Source organism: Phoca vitulina, unplaced genomic scaffold (genome assembly GCF_004348235.1).
Source record: "Phoca vitulina isolate PV1807 unplaced genomic scaffold, GSC_HSeal_1.0 scaffold2, whole genome shotgun sequence".
Classification (NCBI taxonomy): Eukaryota; Metazoa; Chordata; class Mammalia; order Carnivora; family Phocidae; genus Phoca; species Phoca vitulina.
In genome coordinates, this window is record NW_022589705.1 from 16,854,124 (window position 1) to 16,873,171 (window position 19,048).

Sequence of the window (19,048 nt, forward strand, 5' to 3'; positions counted from 1 at the left end):
CTTACCATCTAAAAATGGATACAGTAATACCCACCTGTAGGGTTTTTTTTTTTTTTTTTTTTCAGAAAAACTAAATATGAAAATGACTGTCGTGACAAGCATACAATAGGCCCTCAGAACATGGCATTATGCTGCTACTTCCCGTCGTTGCAGATATACCTAAACAAAGAGTTACCCTTTATTACGCCGTTAGGGCCCTGTGCCAGAAGAAGACGTCAGGAATGACTGTGAAATTCTCAAACTCAATGGATTTTTCTCCAGCCTTCTGTGTTAAAGAGTGGAAAAATGCTTATTCTAGTCTAACAATGCAACTGCTCCCATATGAGCTAAGATTTCATCTGGTCTCTAAAGACAGCCTCAAAATTAGTTGTGGCAGCTTTCTTTAATGTTTTCGTTCACTTGTTCGTCATTCATTCATTCCAAGATATTTACTAAATCTTTATTTATTAAGTGCCTTGTGTGAGGCAGGTGAAACGCAGGAGTGAATAAGGTAGAAACAGGGCCTGCCTTTATGCAGTTTACACCCTCTCACTCTCTCCTTATGTTGGCCTACTATTAATTTTTCAATGACGTCTTTGTCTAATTACTGACGATATTTATATTCTCATAGGAAATTCAAAAGATAGAGCATAGAATGAAAACTTTATCATCTCATTCTCTGCAAAATGGATACCTTCAACAGTCTGGCATGTATTTTTCTACTTTTTCTAACCTCTCTATATATTTACATACCATTACTTTTTCAAAAACAGCATTATATTATACAATCTTTAATATTTAGCATAATGACCAAGTCATAGTAGTTACTCAGTATATTTCCTTTTATTAAGTTTGCAGGCTCTGAATTAACTTAAATTTAAAACAAAGGGGGTTGGGAATAAGCATTCAGGTTTTAAAAAACCAAATAGTCCTTGTAAAGTCATGAAAGGAAATTTTCCACAGAGCTGCCAGCTTTAACCTGATTGTCCTCTTACCAGATGGTCATTATTCCCAAAATCTTAAAACATGGACTGACTTTATCAGATAGGGCTTCTTAAAGAAAATTTCCGGTGATGTGATAAATCTTCCTCCATTTTGCCAAGAAATGTTTGAATGGATTATTTTTCAAAAAAGGATTTTTTAAAAACCCATTCTCGATTAATAGAAAGTTGCTTCCTTTCTGTTTCATTCAAAAAAATTTGAATAACAAGTCAAAATCATTTTAGAAAAAAATTGCCATTTTATATCAGACCATTTCAGGCAGTTTTTACCTCTTTTCTCACAATTCATCTCTAGGCCTTTGCAGCACAGGGTTACAGACGGCTGTCATTTTCAGTCCTTCTATCTATTTTTTAAAAAGCAAAAGTGGTTATATGTAAAAAATGAAAGCCATCCTTCCTTTGAAATAAGCTAAATAATTTTTAAAAGAATTCAAGCTAAGTGTGGCTCTCAGAAGCTTTTCAATTCCAAGGAATGCTCTGGCCTTCACTTGTCAATAGGCAATGCTAGAATTAAAAGGCTTCTTTTTAAAAATGCGATAAAAACAGTAAACTTCTTTTAAACCGAAGTTGGAAAACTTTATTCAGCTCCTATTTTTTATGTTCTACCATATTTGAGAGACAACTGTCTACCATAGATGAAATGTAAACAGCTAATTTGAATGCCCATCTTTATAGATTTATAGACTCATAAAAACACCAGAAATGGTTGCAACTAATCCTCCTAAGTAAGTAAAGAAACTTAGGGAGGGGACCAGAGAAAAAACCAATTACCTCCAATGTGCCAGTTATTCTGCTAAGTGCTTTATCTATTTTACTTCATTTAAATCTGATAACCAACTTGAAATCAGAGTCATTAGGCCCAATTCAAGTCATGATGACTTGTCCAAAGTCACAAGGTGATTTAATTGCAGAATTGAGAGTTTTCCTGAAGACCTCTATCTTTAAAAAAAAAAAAAAATTAGTGGGGAAGTGTGCAGAGGGAGAGGGAGAGAGAGAATCTTAACCAGGCTCTGCACCAAGCCTGGAGCCCAACATGATGCTGATCTCACAACCCTGACCTCATGACCTGAGCCAAAATCAAGAGTTGAATGCTTAACCGACTGAGCCACCAGGCATCCCAATGGAGACTTCTATCTTAATACAGAGCTCTTTATATTATACTAGTCCGCCTTGTACCATTGACTGATCAGAGGCTTACATGAATACTGTGACAGACTGAGTAGAAACAGTTTGGAGAACTGAATCATGCTATCAAAGAAAAGAGATTTAAGACTAAATACTATAAACATGATTTTGTCTGTGATATAGACTACCCTATTAGATATAGGTTAGATATCATCCCTATTTTAGTACCATCTCTATTGCCATAGAGAGGTTTATGACCAAATAGTTCAATGTGTTTGAATATATGGCTTAATTGGCTTAAACTTATAGCTAGAAAATTCTAATATTTTTATGTTCTAGTTCAATTAAACTAACCTAAGGCTTTAAATATTGAGCTATTTATTATGAGCAAGAATACAGCATATTCACTGTTCTATACTTTAAAATAATCACTCAGGTTCAAATCTAGACTTTGCCACTTCTTCAACTATCTTGCGTTACTTCTCTTCATCCTTGACACTTGGGTCAGAGTTATTCTCTTAAAGAATGTGATTAAATAATATATTCATCAAATACTTAACTAAGAATCCACCATAGGCTAAGCCAAGTGCTGGGTACTGAGAATATAACAGGGATTAAGATTTGTCAGAATCCTTTAGGAGCTTATAGTTGAGTATAGAATACAGACATACGCAAACAATTACAAAACTCGGTAAGAAGGGTAGGGAGAAATAAACAGTTGGAGCACAGGGAATTGTTAGAACAGTGAAAATACTTTATATAATACTATAATAGTGGATGCATGTCATTATACACTTGTCCAAACCCATAAAATACATGCTAATGTAAACTATGGACTTTGGATGATAATGTCTCAATATAGGTTCATCAATTTTAACAAATATACCGCACTGGTGGGGGATGTTGATAACAGGGGAGGCTGTCTTTGTGTGGGGAGAGGGGTATAGAGGAACTCCTTGTACCTTACTCTCAATTTTGCTGTGAACCTGAAACTGCTCTAAAATAATAAAGTCTTAACAAAATAAAAAACTAAAAGGCTAAAATAAAATTAAAAAAAAACTTCTGTGGTAGGTACTACTATGGTAGGACTAAGTACAACATACTATGGAATATGAGAATACATGAGAGGTTACCTAATATAGAGGTGGAGAGTATAATAGGGCTTCTTACAGAAACTGATACTTAGTTTTAAACACTCCTACTTTTTTTTTTAATTTTATTTTATTATGTTATGTTAGTCACCATAAATTATATCATTAGTTTTTGACGTAGTGTTCCATGATTCATTGTTTGCGTATAACACCCAGTGCTCCATTCAATACATGCCCTCCTTAATACCCATCACTGGGCTAACCAATCCCCCCACCCCCTCCCCTCTAGAACCCTCAGTTTGTTTCTCAGAGTCCATAGTCTCTCATGGTTCATCTCCCCCTCTGATACCCCCCCTTCATTTTTCCCTTCCTACTACCTTCTTCTTCCTTTTTTTTTTTTTAACATATAATGTATTATTTGTTTCAGAGGTACAAATCTGTGATTCATCAGTCTTACACAATTCACAGCGCTCACCATAGCACATACCCTCCCCTATGTCCATCACCCAGCTACCCCATCCCTCCCACCCCCCACCACTCTAGCAACCCTCAGTTTGTTTCCTGAGATTAAGAATTCCTCATATCAGTGAGATCATATGATACTTGTCTTTCTCTGATTGATTTATTTCGCTTAGCATAATACCCTCTAGTTCCATCCACATCGCTGCAAATGGTAAGATTTTGGGTTTTTTTTTTTTGATGGCAGCAAAATATTCCATTGTATATATATACACTGTCTTCTTTATCCATTCATCTGTTGACGGACATCTTGGCTCCTTCCAGAGTTTGGCTATTGTGGACATTGATGCTATAAACATTGGGGTGCACGTGCCCCTTTGGATCACTACATTTGTATCTTTGGGGTAAATACCCAGTAGTGCAATTGCTGGGTCATAGGGTAGCTCTACTTTCAACTTTTTGAGGAACCTCCATACTGTTTTCCAGAGTGGCTGCACCAGCTTGCATTCCCACCAACAGTGTAGGAGGGTTCCCCTCTCTCTGCATCCTCACCAGCATCCCGTCATTTCCTGACTTGTTCATTTTAGCCATTCTGACTGGTGTGAGGTGGTATCTCTTTGAGGTTTTGATTTGGATTTCCCTGATCCTGAGTGATGTTGAGCACTTTTTCATGTAAACACTCCTACTTAATATAGATTAATGCCCACCTGTTTCCTACAAGGTAAATATAAATATTTAAGAAAAAAATAAAAACAAATATTTAGGTCCTTCACTACCTGAGTGCATGCCATCTATGTAACATTATCTTCCACCATTTCTTCTCCTGCACCCTGTCACCACATATCACTATTCACTCTTCCTCCTGAGCAGACCATGCTCTTCAAAAACCCATAACCTGGTCTTACTTCTTATCACCTCCTTACTCAGCAGAAATGCATCTGTTCATCCACTAGAGCAAAAGCTGAATGTTTCATACTCCATTTCACATCTCTTCACTTCTTTCTGTCCTAAGATGTTTGTCCATTCTGCTGTGATCCCCCTGTATTCCGTATACATCTAGACTACAGTGATCTCACACTGCAGTACACAAATTTACTTCAAACTTCTTGCATATCTTACACATCTATGAATTCTCAGCTCCTGAATGCATTACTTGACCTATACCAGGAACTAAATAAATACTCACTGAATTTGGAATAATTAATTCCTGTTCTTAAAGGGCTTTGATCTGATTAGAGATACATTTATAGAACTGTAGCGCTAGATTAAATAAATACAAGAGTTTAAAATAAACTTCCATAAAAATTAAAGAGCCCAAGAAGTAGCCTTTTGAGTGTAACCTGGAGGGTGCAAGTAGAGCTACTTCATTTGATTCACCGTGAATGACAGTGCTACACAGAATTGTCGATATGTCAAATAAGGGTTAATGAGAAAAGCAAATATACTTTGCAAAGATATACTGTATCATACAAATGGAATCTGATACAATGCAGTTAGTTTTCCAGATCTCAAACTGTAGTAATGATGTATTGAATGTGCATAACACAGCTTAGATTCCTATTAAGCTCCATGTCACTCTTGCTTCATCATTTCTTTGTTACTACGAATTGGATGTGGAAACCAAAGTAATATACACTTGCTTTCTTATTTGTAGAAAGAAAGGCTATTAGAATTGTGAATTCCTCTTTGGTTTTGATAGCAGGTTTTTGCTTCCCTTTGTGTCTACTGAAAAGTCAACAAAGGTGATTTATAGCCACTACTGTGCAAAGACTTTACTATAAACATTTTGATAATCGATGCAAATTTGATAGATTCATGTCCTTTTATGTTTAAATTTAACAAAGCTGGTTGACTTTCTAAGTTAAATATGCTCAATAAAAACATTCTCATCAAAGATTGTGTTTTGCCTCTGGTTTTGTTTCTTAGGTAATGAAAATAATTTTCAGTTCCAAACCCTCGTTTACTCTACTTGGGACCATGCTCAGGCCTCACAGGTAGTGTTAACATTAAAGACATCAAGTGGGAAATTTTGATTCCTAATAAATTAAACTCAACTGTTATTTTTCAAAATTTCTATTATTACAGTTTTATCTTTAAAGAAAAGGAAAAAACAAACTTGTAGATTTTTTAAATATGTACAAAAATGTTAGAGATAAAATATCATAGAGTACAACCACCAGATAACACAGTCCCAATATCACATTGAAAGGGAACCACTGTAACCATAGCTGATTCAGTGCTATATTTATGTACATAAACCGAATTAGAAACTCTAATTCAGAAAACTGAATTAGAAAAAGAAACTATCAAGAGAGTTATGAGTAGAGAAGATTCAGATAAGTAAAGACCTTTTAGAGTCTAGATCTTTCTGATTATTGACTCAATTTCTCTTTTTACTTTTGTGCCTAACTAAAAATATATACATTTCATTTGTTAGACTTAAAGAGAACTTTTCCCCCAAACTTTGCTAATTACATAAAGTTTAAAACAGATTTTACCCATGCTTTAATTACTCCACTCCTAGATGAAGCTAAGAATATATTTCAGACATCCCTATTTCCAGGTTGTTCAAATTCAGAAATGCTGAAGTGTTTTGAAATTCTCCTGTAGAATTTAGTGCGAAAATAAAGTTAAAAATAAGTAATTTGATTGAGATTATATATGCACAGATTTAAAAGGACATGGCCGCAGGAGAATTTTAAAATATTTATAAATCCTGCCAAATCTCCTTATACTATATTCAGAAGCAAATATTCAAAAGCAAAGGAAAAGCCACACAGGAAGGACCATATCCTTGTGTAAATTTTAAAATGAGCATTCACTGGGGCAATCAGGTTAAAGTCAGTCATTCTAGAGAAACATGCCTAAGAAATAAGGGGCACTGGTGGCTGCACAAGACTAACTGACACCCAGAAAATATGTGGACAGAAGCCTCTGAGTTTCATGGTTTAGCCAAGGGGCCCTGTAGTCAGACTGCAGATTTTATAACTTTACTAGTTTGGGTCAGTTACTTTCAGAGCTGCAGTTTAATCATCTGTATGCTGGGAGAAAAGACAGCAAAGAGTCACACGGTTTCTGTGAGGGCTAACTGAGTTATTGAATGCCAGGTGCTTGGAACAGTGCCTCCCAGTTCATAAACGCTATATATGTTAGCTATTGTTTTTTATTTCATCTCACAAATTGCTCTTCACATTTCCGCAGGTCCTGATTCAAAAGAATGGTTTACGTATCCATAGGCACGTTTGCTATCTCTGAGAGAAAAACATCCCAGGAAACAACCCATTTTTAGAGACGGGTGGGGCTTTCCCTGTAAGAATTTTAATACCTCTTACTCTACAGAAGACAAATACAAGCGATCCCTGACAGATATTCACAGGGAAAAAAAATGGTTCTGAATGGCTCCAGGACTGGCCATAGAAAGGATGAAGAAATGAGGAGGTAAAGTCAAGCAGAATATCCTCATAAAAGAAAAGCCTAACCAGTCAGCTTGGACCTCAACCAGCCCTACTTAGCCAGAATCAGGGAGCTGCTGTTCTTGAAAGTCAACTCATCCCATTCCTCTTCAATTCTTAAAATAAGAAGGCAATCTGGGAACCATACATATGTTCTTCAAAGCATGGGCTAGAGTAAGATGAGCCTCAGTTTGAGTCCTAACTCTGCTATATAAGAGTCAACGTTTATTAACACCTACTAAGACTGAAGCACTTTACATATATTGACTCATTTAATCTTAATAAGAACTTTATAAAACAGATATAATTATTAGCATTAAAATAATGAGGCATAGAAGCATTAAGTAACTTTCCCCAGGAACACAATGCTAGGAGGTAGAGCCTGAATTCACACCCAGGGAATCTGACTGTGGAGATCACAGCCTCTTGTGCAGTACAATTTTAGGCAAGTTACTTACACTCTCAGAATGTCAGTTTCCTCATCAGTTCATACACACCTGTTGCAAAGATAAAATTAGATAATGTCTTTACTGCATCTGTCATGCTCAGCAAATTGCATTATTATTCCTTGTGAAGGATTTACCCCACTGTCGCTGAAAGTTAGAACTCTAAGGCTTATTGAGTCATTGGTCCCAAATGGAAATGAGCCCAACCGCCCTCTGCTCCATGCCTCTCTGGGGATTCTAACATACTCTACCCCACAAGGGGCCAAGTGTGAGCCCCTTCTCAATGACACCAGTTGTAACCACACTTCCCTACTGTGGTTCCTCTCTCTCCAGCCCAGTGAAGCTCTACACTGGAAGGAGACAAAGACCCTTGCAGCAGCCTCTGTTCTTCCAAATGTTTCCTTTGCACCTGGGATTTAGAGTCTATATCTCAAGAGTCGAGCATCTGACCCCTTTAGTCTCATTGTCCTATAGGAAAATTGCTCTGAATCAAGAGATCATCAGGCCCACCAGCCTTAACAGAAGTTTATTAGTTTCAAGATTTTAACCTACTAAAAATATATTATCAATTATTTGATATTTTATTTTTTTTAAAGATTTTATTTATTTATTTATTTGAGAGAGAGAATGAGATAGAGAGAGCATGAGAGGGGGGAGGGTCAGAAGGAGAAGCAGACTCCCTGCTGAGCAGGGAGCCCAATGCGGGACTCTATCCTGGGACTCCAGGATCATGACCTGAGCCGAAGGCAGTCGCTTAACCAACTGAGCCACCCAGGCACCCCCAATTATTTGATATTTTAATTATCATATCTCTAATTTAAGAGTTTATCAAACATTTTATAATTATGCATTATTACCAAATTTTATCTTGTATTTTTCACTCAACACTGAACATCTGTAAATGCTAAGTTTCATGCTGAGAACAAGAAAAGCAGTAAAAGCATTCCTATCTGGGCATGTGAAGAATTCTCAATGAGGACAAAAGAAAGTGAATAGCATGAACAGACTGATTAATAGAATATTATACAGATAATAGAAGTAATGAAAACACAAAGGAAGAACAAATTTTTGAGAAAAACAAAGAAATTGTAATGGTTTGGGATGTTTACATATACATATAAAACATACAATCAAAAAACAGGATCCACCTGGTTTCTGTCAGCAACAGCCTGACTGACAGTGAGGAAGAAACTGGTTATGGGTCTCTGTTATTTATATTACAGCACCATAAGCAACTCTAAGGTTGGCTGATGCAAGCGCCCTGACAGGAGCGGAAATGCACTTACCCTCATACCTACATCACCTGGCAAGTGGACCCTGACTGAAAAAATACAAGCAAGTCACTAACTACCTACCAATGCCCAGACTGTAAATTCCTTTGGAATCAGATCCTAAACACAGCAGGAAAAAAAAATCTGTATGCTTGTTTTCGTTATTAGATTTTCTAAGTGGAAGAGTGGGGAGTAAACATTTTATTTCGCATTAAGCTTTGGACTACATATATTAATCCACTTAATAAACATTCACTGAATGCCTTCACTGTGCCAGTTTATTCTTGAAACTGGAAATATAAAACAGATAGGGGCACCTGGGTGGCTCAGTTGGTTGAGCCTCCAACTCTTGGTTTCAGCTCAGGTCATGATCTAATGGGTTGTGGGACTGAGCCCCAAGATGGGGAGTCCGCTTGAAGATTATCTCCCTCTGCCCCTCGCCCCACTCACACGCACTCTCTCTAAAATAAGTAAATAAACCTCATGGAATCCATCTTCTATTGAGAGAAACAATAGAAAAAACAAATAAGTGCAAAAGATGAATACTATACTGTGTTAATTACTACGAGGAAAACTGAAGCACAAAAGAACAGGAAATACTGAATTAATAGGGAAACATTACCATTTAAATAGGATTGCCAGCAAAGAGCTTATATTAAGAGTGACATTTGAGAAAGGATGGTGAGAGAATAGGAGAAGTAAGGAAGAATTCTAGTTGTCAAATGAAGAAAATAGTTCAAGGAAAAAAGAATGAGCATCTGTGTCAAACATCCCTGAAAGAGCAAGTAAAGTGAGGCCTGAGATTACCTCTGCTTTAGCAGTGTAGTGCTCACTGGGGCCAGACTAGGAAAGTTTCTGTAGAGTAGAGGGGAGAGAACATGACTGGCATAGGTTAAAAGTAGAATGGGAAGAAAAGAATCGGAGATAGTTCAGAAAACTCAAGGCATTTTACTTTTAAGAGAAATGGGCTGGTAGAGTTGTATGTGGAGCCAAAAGATGTCTATAAAGATATTTAAAGATTTATGATTAGATAATTACACATATTAAAATTTCTTTCAAACCTACTGATTCATTGTTTTACAATTCAACACAAGGAATTAAATAAAGACCAAATTAGGTTACATTATCTGGTTGTGTTTGTCCTCTGATAATAAGACTTTGTAAATAAAATTAAGGTCAGTTAGCTGACATGTGACAGTGAATTGAAAATATATATGTAAGTCCATTAACTAAATCTATACATTATCAACAAATTTCCTTCCTCCCTTTGCCTATTTAATTGAATATGTTAAACTTTGGGTCTTATCATCTTCTCTATTAATATTTAAATATTTTCTATATGAATAGATTAAGACAACCTAAACACTGAATTTGTGTCCATGTCTACATCTAAAATATAAGATATAGGTATTAATCTATTTAGCATATCACCATTTCTAGTAGGCAGACGTGATTAGATTCTAATCCCCAGAACCTGTGAATATATTACCTCACATGGAAAAAGGGCCTTTGCAGATGTGATTAAGTTAAAGATTTTGAGATTATCCTAGATTATCCAGGTGGGCTGAACTTAATCTCGAAGGTCTCTATAAACGAAAAGAATAAAGAAGAAGTCAGGAAACACAGAGAAAATATAATGATAGAAGTAGAGACTGGAGTCATGTGATTTGAAGACGGAAGGGAGCCGCCATGAGTACAGGAATGCAGGGAGACTTCAGAAGGTAGAAAAGGCAGGGAAGCAGTTTCTTTCCTGGAACCTTGAGAAGGAACACAGCTCTGTTAACACCTTAACTTTAGCTCTGGGAGATCCATTTCAGACCACTGGCCTAGAAAACTGTAGGATAATAAATTTCTGTTGTCATAAGTCACTAAGTTTGTGGTAATTTGTTATAGTAGCAATAGATAACTAAAGCACCATTAGGGATCTGTATTTGTCTATATCCCTCAGGAAACTGTGAACTCTTTGAAGTCATGCTCTGGTCTTGATTATCTCTTTATTTCTTATAGATCTCTATAATGCCTTGCCTACAGGAGGTATTCAATAAATGTTGAATTTCTTTGGAAAATTAATCAATATTTAAGTATTGTATCAAAACTAGACCAGTAATTATAAAAATGTCTGTGAAGAAGGAGTTCCCAAAGGAGAAAACGATAAAATGTGGTATTTATCTTTAATGTTTTTTCAAGGAAAAATGAATTTATCAACATAAATAAAAGACACCTTGAATGATTATAAATTATGTGACCTTTTCCTACTCAGGAGGATACTACTATAATTCCTAAACATTAGAATAAATACATTGTTTGATTTCCACAGATTTTTAATATAATTGCATGCCAGGATTTGTATGGTTTTTGTATATTTTTAATCAGAGAAGTAATAACATAATTCAATATTTCTTTAAAATTTCAGCAATGTTATTGTGATTTGTAAACTATGTTGATTGCTTTTATTTTTATTTTGGCATGATGTCCAAAAAATATGTGCAATAATAATTTATCTTTTTTAAAGAAGTGTTTTCTGAAAACAACTTTCCTATTATACAAAACAGTCTGTGACTATCTTTATAAACAACTCTGTATTCTATTTCAACCCTACACTGTCACAGCCCTGTCACTACAACAGATGATACTGCAATTTAGGCTTAGTATAAAAATCACTGAGATCTTAACTCTTGATTTAACTATGAAATATACTAACCTCTCAACACATATAAAATATTGTACTATCAAATCATACATAAACTTGAAAATAAAATAAATAAAATAAAAATAAAATTGTCTGAAAATAAAATTGTCTGGATGATTATATTTTATTTAACAAGTAATATAAGTCTATTTAACTGCTTTCCTGTTCATGATTCCTTTAGACATATTACTCAATATTATATTGCTTGTGGCTCAGTGAAGCATTTTCCTCATACTAAACTTAAAATGTATTAAAGATTTCATTTGATCTTTTCCAGAACTCTGTAATGCCCCTGCCGTTGTAACATCTAGTTTATGTGTTTGGTTTGCTCATGTGTCTCCTTTGCTACGGGTGTAGTGAGTACACACTCAGTATATAGGTATAATTAGGACATTCTCAGTAAATAGGGGTAGGTATACTCAGCATATACCTTAATATCTGGCTCATAGTAGGTGCTTAATAATAAACAAATCACCCAGGTGTTTCAGTCATAAAAACCCCTCAACATTTAATGATTTATTTTTAAAAACATTCAGTCATATATGTCAGTTCAGATTAGAACCAATTTGCTACCTTCGATAACTTTACAAAAATAACGTAAAATATAAATAAAAATAATTTTTCATAGGAATTGAAAGGTAACCATCATCAGCAAAAATTCCAATTACTCTTATTATTTTTAGGAAGGCAGGAATTTTAACTATCTATTTCAAAAATATTGTTAACAATCATGAAAACTGAAAATTCAGCCAGCCAGAATGCCAATTCCTTATATATATATATATGTCTCTCTCCTATATTAACTCTCTTGAGAGTACCTCCAGAATTATAAAAAGAGAGGACCACTATAACTTATCTCAGAAGGACAGAGTGAGAATGAAATGAAGTAATATCTCAGGAGGAAGAGCTTGAACTTGGAAGTCAAACAGACCGAAATTGAAAACCTATTATGTCACCTTTCTCTGCGTTCTCACTTGGAAGAAGAGGATAGGAATATCTATCTTTGAAAGTTAGTTTGCACTCTTAAAGATAAGGTCTGTCAGGGGCGCCTGGGTGGCTCAGTCGTTGGGTGGCTGCCTTCGGCTCAAGTCATGATCCCAGGGTCCTGGGATCGAGCCCCACTTCGGGCTCCCTGCTCCGCGGGAAGCCTGCTTCTCCCTCTCCCACTCCCCCTGCTTGTGTTCCCTCTCTCACTGTCTCTCTCTCTGTCAAATAAATAAATAAAATCTTTAAAAAACAAAAAAAAAGATAAGGTCTGTCAAAGTATTGGACACAAAGTAAACATGCAATACACAGTAACTATTTTAGGAGGTCAGAGAACTGCCCAGAATAAATGTTTAATAAATATTTCTACTACTTTTAAAGTTAGAAATATTCTTAATCAATGAATCACAGTTCCATTTGTATGACTGCCTAGGTCAATTCAATCTTTATGACTCAGTTTCCCACAAATACAATGAGGATAATAATAACCAGTACTTTGTACCTCTCAGAGTTGCTGAAAGAATCAAATGAGGCAATACAAATGAAAAGCTCTTTGAAAACCACAAAGTGGTGTTATTAATAGCTGTGCTAATACTCATAATAATTTTAATAGCACAGATAAATCTGGCATTAACTCACAACAATGGGTTTGTCTTACTGAGAACATTACAATGATCTATTTTCAGGATAAAAGTTCCCAATGAATTGGCAAGTGCATAGAAATATACTTTTGAAAGGATGCCAAACCTGGAATATCCTCAACTCTATGCAGTTTCCAGCAATAGGAAATGAAACCATTCTACCTTGCAAAGACGATTATTACTTTATTTTAACGTACATCAATTTTTCCATGTTTTGAATATTTGCCAACTTATTTTCTAGGAAGGGTTTTGAGCTATTTCTAAGAGAGGAAAGTTATTGTATTTTTAGCTATATCCAATGATTATGATCATTAAGTTCTTCAAGAGTAGAGAAATAAGCAGGAATTTTAAGATAAATTGCTTCACTGTTTCGATGGTATACTTTCATCATTTACCCAAGATAACAGAACCCTCTTTATCAGTGCCTTTTACTTGTTTTAAAGATGCTTTCTTTTTTTTTCTTTGTACAGTTCAAATCCTAAGAGAATCACAATATAAAAATTATTCAAAGCAAATTCTCAAAAAAACTAAATTAAACTAAACTAAGAGATAATAATTCTAGCTAGTTAAATAAGGACACCAAATAAAGTTTTTAAGTATTTTACGTACCTTGATAGCATATTGGCCCAACTGTCAATAAAATACTGACATTCACTTACATTTATTGTCACTTAAAAATCAAATTGATTTTCTTTCATGCAACTTTGTGCTTGGTATTCTAATACATTCTATTAATTCATCAACAACATGTATAATAAAATGCACACGATATACTATGTACTATGAACCTGTAATGTTGGTATGTACCTAATTTCTGGAGCTCTTAAAATTATTAATGTTTGCTGATTTTACTTGAAATATATATATGCTTTAGCAGGCCAAGTGCATAATAAAACCATGATAAAAAACAAGTGTCCTCATTGAGTACATAGTGATGAATAATGCAAACATTACCCAGACTGTCAAACACTTAAATTACTATTCCACAAAGAAATTTCCCAATCTCTTCTTTCTGTCAAATATATTTTCACATCTGAATTCCATGAGTATATGTGTATATACCTTCAATGCTTCTGCTTCAGACCATTTGGAAACACTCTTTTATTGTTTTGACCACTACCGTATATTAAAGCCTGGAAGGAGCCCCATGCAGGCTTTCACCCCTCAGCTCCATCTACGCAGCATTAAATCCCGTTGTTTGATCCCTGCTTTAGCATATTCTCACCCCTGAGTGATTTCTGACATCACGGCATTATTAAAAGGGATATCTGTGGTGGTACAGGTCACTGGAACATTACTCCAAAGTAACGAGTTAACCCAATTCTATTGAAACAGTATTCTAAAAACTAGGATGTCAGGGATGAAGAATTGGATGGGTTAAATCCCAAATTTGTGACTCAGTCCAGTTTAACAATTACTGTTGGATACCAGACGTTGCCATCCACCAAGCAATACTGAGACAGCAGTGTATTACCAAGTTGTATAGAATACGGTCACTAACCTCAGTTATACATCTAGTATACTGGAAGAGACTGACTTTAAATTCAAAAATAATGTGGCAAATCCTAATAAAAATTGGGTATGGCAGCATGCTATGGAAGCAAGAGATGCAAAACCCAAATCAGACAAAAGCATCAAGAATGGCTTCATGATGATGCATCAGTGAGGCCGACTTGCAGGATGAGTAAGAGCTGGTAGACGTCAATTCACCATAATGTTCAATAAGCAATTGATTTAATTATTTATGTATGTCTCAATGTTTTATGAAAAGGAGATGATATAGGTAATGTACAGCCTACTTGAAAAATACTGACAAAAAATTAATTGAAATTCTTTATAAGGTTCTCAGTGTAAATATTTAGTTCTTTATATTTAATTTTCAGTTCTGTGCCTCAAGTATAGCATTAATTAATTCAATATACAGGGAATATATTTGGAGTTTCACAATGAGTCCTATGAGCAATGTCTAAATTTAGTAATGCTTTGCTCTTTCCTCGCCCTTTTTATATTTTTTCATTCAATTCATTTCTTTTCCTGAAGCATTTTAATCATTTTATTGTGGTGCTAAATTTTCAGATGATCTCCACTCCTAATGGTGACGGAAGTTATTGCTTTCTATTGCTACTTCATGGTTTTGCATATCAGTATTTCTGACAGTTGACTAGTGGGTATTGATTTTTTTTTCCTGTAGGATTTTTAAGATTAAGGATTGAACTCTGGATGCCAATAACTACTACATGATCATTCTAACATCATCTTCTTCACCTGAGTGCCCTAAATGTCAATGTCAGTGAAACACAATGTCAGCTGTAAAGTGGCAATAGGGTCTTTCACAGTCTTTATCACAATCAGCAAAAAAACAAATAATGCCAAAACATTCCATTCAAAAGCTAAGATTACATAGAGTTCATGTCTTTTATTTCAGTCCAGGCTTTAAATATCTTCCATTGATTGGTAATAGTAATACTCCTTTCCCAAGAAGTGAAATTGTTCTTATAAATTTCTTGGCCTCTGGTCTGTTGAGGGAGTTTAAGTCCCAAATTATTTAATGCAGAATTAGTAACCTCAAACTTTGCTGATCCAGCTTCCTTTTAACCTTTCAATTAAAATATCTGATGTGGAAAATCAATAGCTGCAGTTACATAATCTGCAGCTTTTCATGAGAGGGAAGATGGTGCAATTATGACTAAGCCAGATATATAATTATTTCTTTATATCCTAACTAAAGTTAGAAAGCTAAACTTGGAACACTGCTTTAGAAATTGCTTTGCTCCTTAAACACTTTCAGGACTGTTCGCATCAGGAGGCTTTCCCACTAATTAATCTTCGGTTGGCATTATAGTGTGTTAGGAGGGAGAGAGTAGCACTTTTAAAGTAATCTCTGCTTTGAAATCTCATACTCCTTACAATTACTGGTAGGACCAACCTTAAAGACAATAAATGAGTGAAATCTGACCTTGTGGTTCCTTTACCTCTTTTGTGTCAGTTCCTTCCCTGTGTTTTTGGTATCCTGGTAATGGATTCCACTCTCTCAAAGCTATTGCTGTCAGCTGACTGACAACTAGCCTCTCGGAGTTTGATTTATAACTTTCCAAAAAGTACTTGCGTCTTAACATATCTTGAAGATCTGATAAATATTTAATGGAGGAAATCGGGATTATCAAGGAAGGTAGCAGATGCAAGGTGATGGGTAGAATCTAGCATGTGGATTTTATTCAAATTATACCATATTGGAAGATACAAGATTTGGGGCGCCTGGGTGACTCAGTCAGTTAAGCACCCAACCCTTGGTTTCAGCTCACGTCATGATCTCCAAGTCATGAGATCAAGCCCCATGTGGGGCTCCACGCTCTGTGTGGAGTCTGCTCGAGATTCTCTCCCCCTCCCTCCCCTTCTGTCCCTCCCCTCGTACTCGCGCGCTCCCCCTCTTTCTCTCTCCCCCTCTAAAATAAACAAATAAAATCTTAAAAAAAGATACAAGGTTTGATGTACCTTAATTATATGGTTTTCTCTCTTTCACTGTAGGCATCCTCATGGCTTTCTCCACCTCTGCCTTAAATCCCTATAGCCAACAGATGCAGTCATACTGTATTGCTTCAGTGAATGAGTGTAGTCTGTGAAATCACATAGATATAAGTTCAAAACCCCAAGACCTCCATTAAGAAACTCTGACTTTGGGCATTTTGCTTTACATCTCTAAACTTTGGTTCCCTCATCTTTAAAGTACGGATAATAGTAAAACTCATTTCATAAGATTGTTGTAAAGATTAAATGGATGGCAGCCGGGGCTCAAACTTGCTGAAGACCCTCTGAAAAACCATGTTGAATGCACCTCAAACCGCTTACACAAAGGATGGATAGAAGAGTATTTATCCTTTGGGTAAGGTCTCCTATTGGTTAAGATTCGCAGTGTTAAACTCCTCGCACTTCCAAATTTGCACATATATGAGTTCAAATGTCTGAGTGGGTTCTGGCAGGCATTCCAAAAGATAGCAGTAGAGAAGCCCCAAAGCAGAGAAATCTGAAAAAAGTCATTTGATGCAGCCAAGAAATAGATGCTTTCAGTTCACTGCCAGAGTAATAACTAGAATAAATATGTGGATCAAGAAAATGTCAGGCAGGACAAAGAGGTGTTTGATAAACCCTCTTTCCCTCCTGGCCGAGTGTGTCTGTCATGCCTCATTGCCAAAATTTCACTACTTGTGATATTTTTAATATTAATAACTGATGCATTCCATATGAAATTAACAATACAACTTGAACTTTCAAATAAAATGTTTTGAAATTATCCAGTTAAGGTTAGAGATTCAAAATACAGGAGCGAGTTCAAAGAAGTCATTTGAAATCTTACAATTTTAAGTGTAAGACTCAAATAAATCTCTAGACTCAAGTTAAAATTCTCCCCCAGTCACACACTGGTGGTTTTGTGCTGGCTCCTTAATCTGATTTAGGATTTCCTCTTCCCTAAGAACTGGGCAGTTACTTTTTTTTTTTTTTTTTTGCATTAATTCCTTAACACATTAACTGTGTCTGTATAGCTTATTATTGTCTCTTTACAGTAAGTGCTCAATTAGTATTTGGTACCTACTTGACAACCTTGGAGGGCTGTTTTAAGGTTCAAATTGGGCAACAAGCAAACAAATAAAAACCCATAGCCTATTCATTTTGCTTCTTCTCCTTCCACTGTATTATAGTTAAGTAGGTAGACATGTCATCAGAGTTCTTAAAGTAAATCCTTTTTTCTCTCTACCAAGAGCAAGTAAGACATCCACATGATTCCAGACCTTTATCTGTTTTATCACAGAAGCCTCTGAATTTGCCATGAGGCCTCAACTCACAGTTGTGGATTTGAATGTTGGTCTTCTAGTATTGACTACCCTGTTTTCAATATTAATTTTCTTCGGTTAAATTAAAATGTCCCGTTCTAATACGCTACCACCCCTTCCCCTTATCTTCTTTGCCACTCACCAAATATCACCTTATTTAAGTTTCAGGAGATTATGCTTCTGCCCTGGCAGATTTTGCTTCCATTTTGTTCAAAGGATACCCACTGAGTTCCCTAGTAAATCATTAACTGTATTTATAATTCCTCTATTCTCAGGGCAGCTATGCATGAAATAATAACGAGATTCATAAAATATTACCATTATGACTTGCTATGCCATTGTGCTGTTTCCTTTCAAATATTTTAACACTACAATGCCAGTAAGTCTATAGAGTGAACATCTTTTCTGGATTGTGACTGAAAAAAAACTGCTCACTAGAACTCCAAGTTCCCCAAAGGCATCACTGAATCTTAGTTTTTACTAATTACTCCATTTCAGAAGCTTTAAATATAGCAGTTATGTAATTTGGAAATAGTGGTAATTTCTACCAGGGATTGAGGCATAATTTCATTCCTTCATCAAAAAGAATTTTAAAGTACTAATTCTGCATTGTGTTATTTCAAGGTTCCTACAAACAGAATTATTTAAATATGGTCCCAAACCCCCAGGACTTCACAATCTAAGAAAATACTGGCCAAAAAAAAAAAAAAACAAAACTTAAAAGGACACACAAATACTAACCAGAGAACAAAGCTAGGAAAGTGACACAGTTAACCATGATTTTAAGTCTAGTTCATGTATATATGTTTTGCAGTTCATGCTGTTGATAAATTTTTCAGGACAGAAGTCTGAACTTACACTTTTTATAGCCCATTCAGAATGTATTTTTACATGGTAGGCACACTTAATAAACATCTTGTGATGATGAAGAGGATTATTTAACTGTAGAGTTGAAGCTTCTTTAGAACAACAAATAAGAAAAAAAATCTTAACGTTATGCATGAAAATCATAAAACATGGTCTGGTCTTCCTCAAAAAGTACTATGCTTCTATGGTGCATAGAACCTTAGTGGATGACTCTATG

The 19,048-nt window shown here is 35.5% G+C and overlaps 1 protein-coding gene across 1 annotated transcript in view; it reads left to right on the forward strand.

Annotated features, from left to right (window-relative positions):
- The window catches only part of OLFM3 (olfactomedin 3), a 191,544-nt gene that overhangs the window by 63,147 nt on the left and 109,349 nt on the right, over positions 1-19,048 (forward strand). The window lies entirely within an intron of this gene.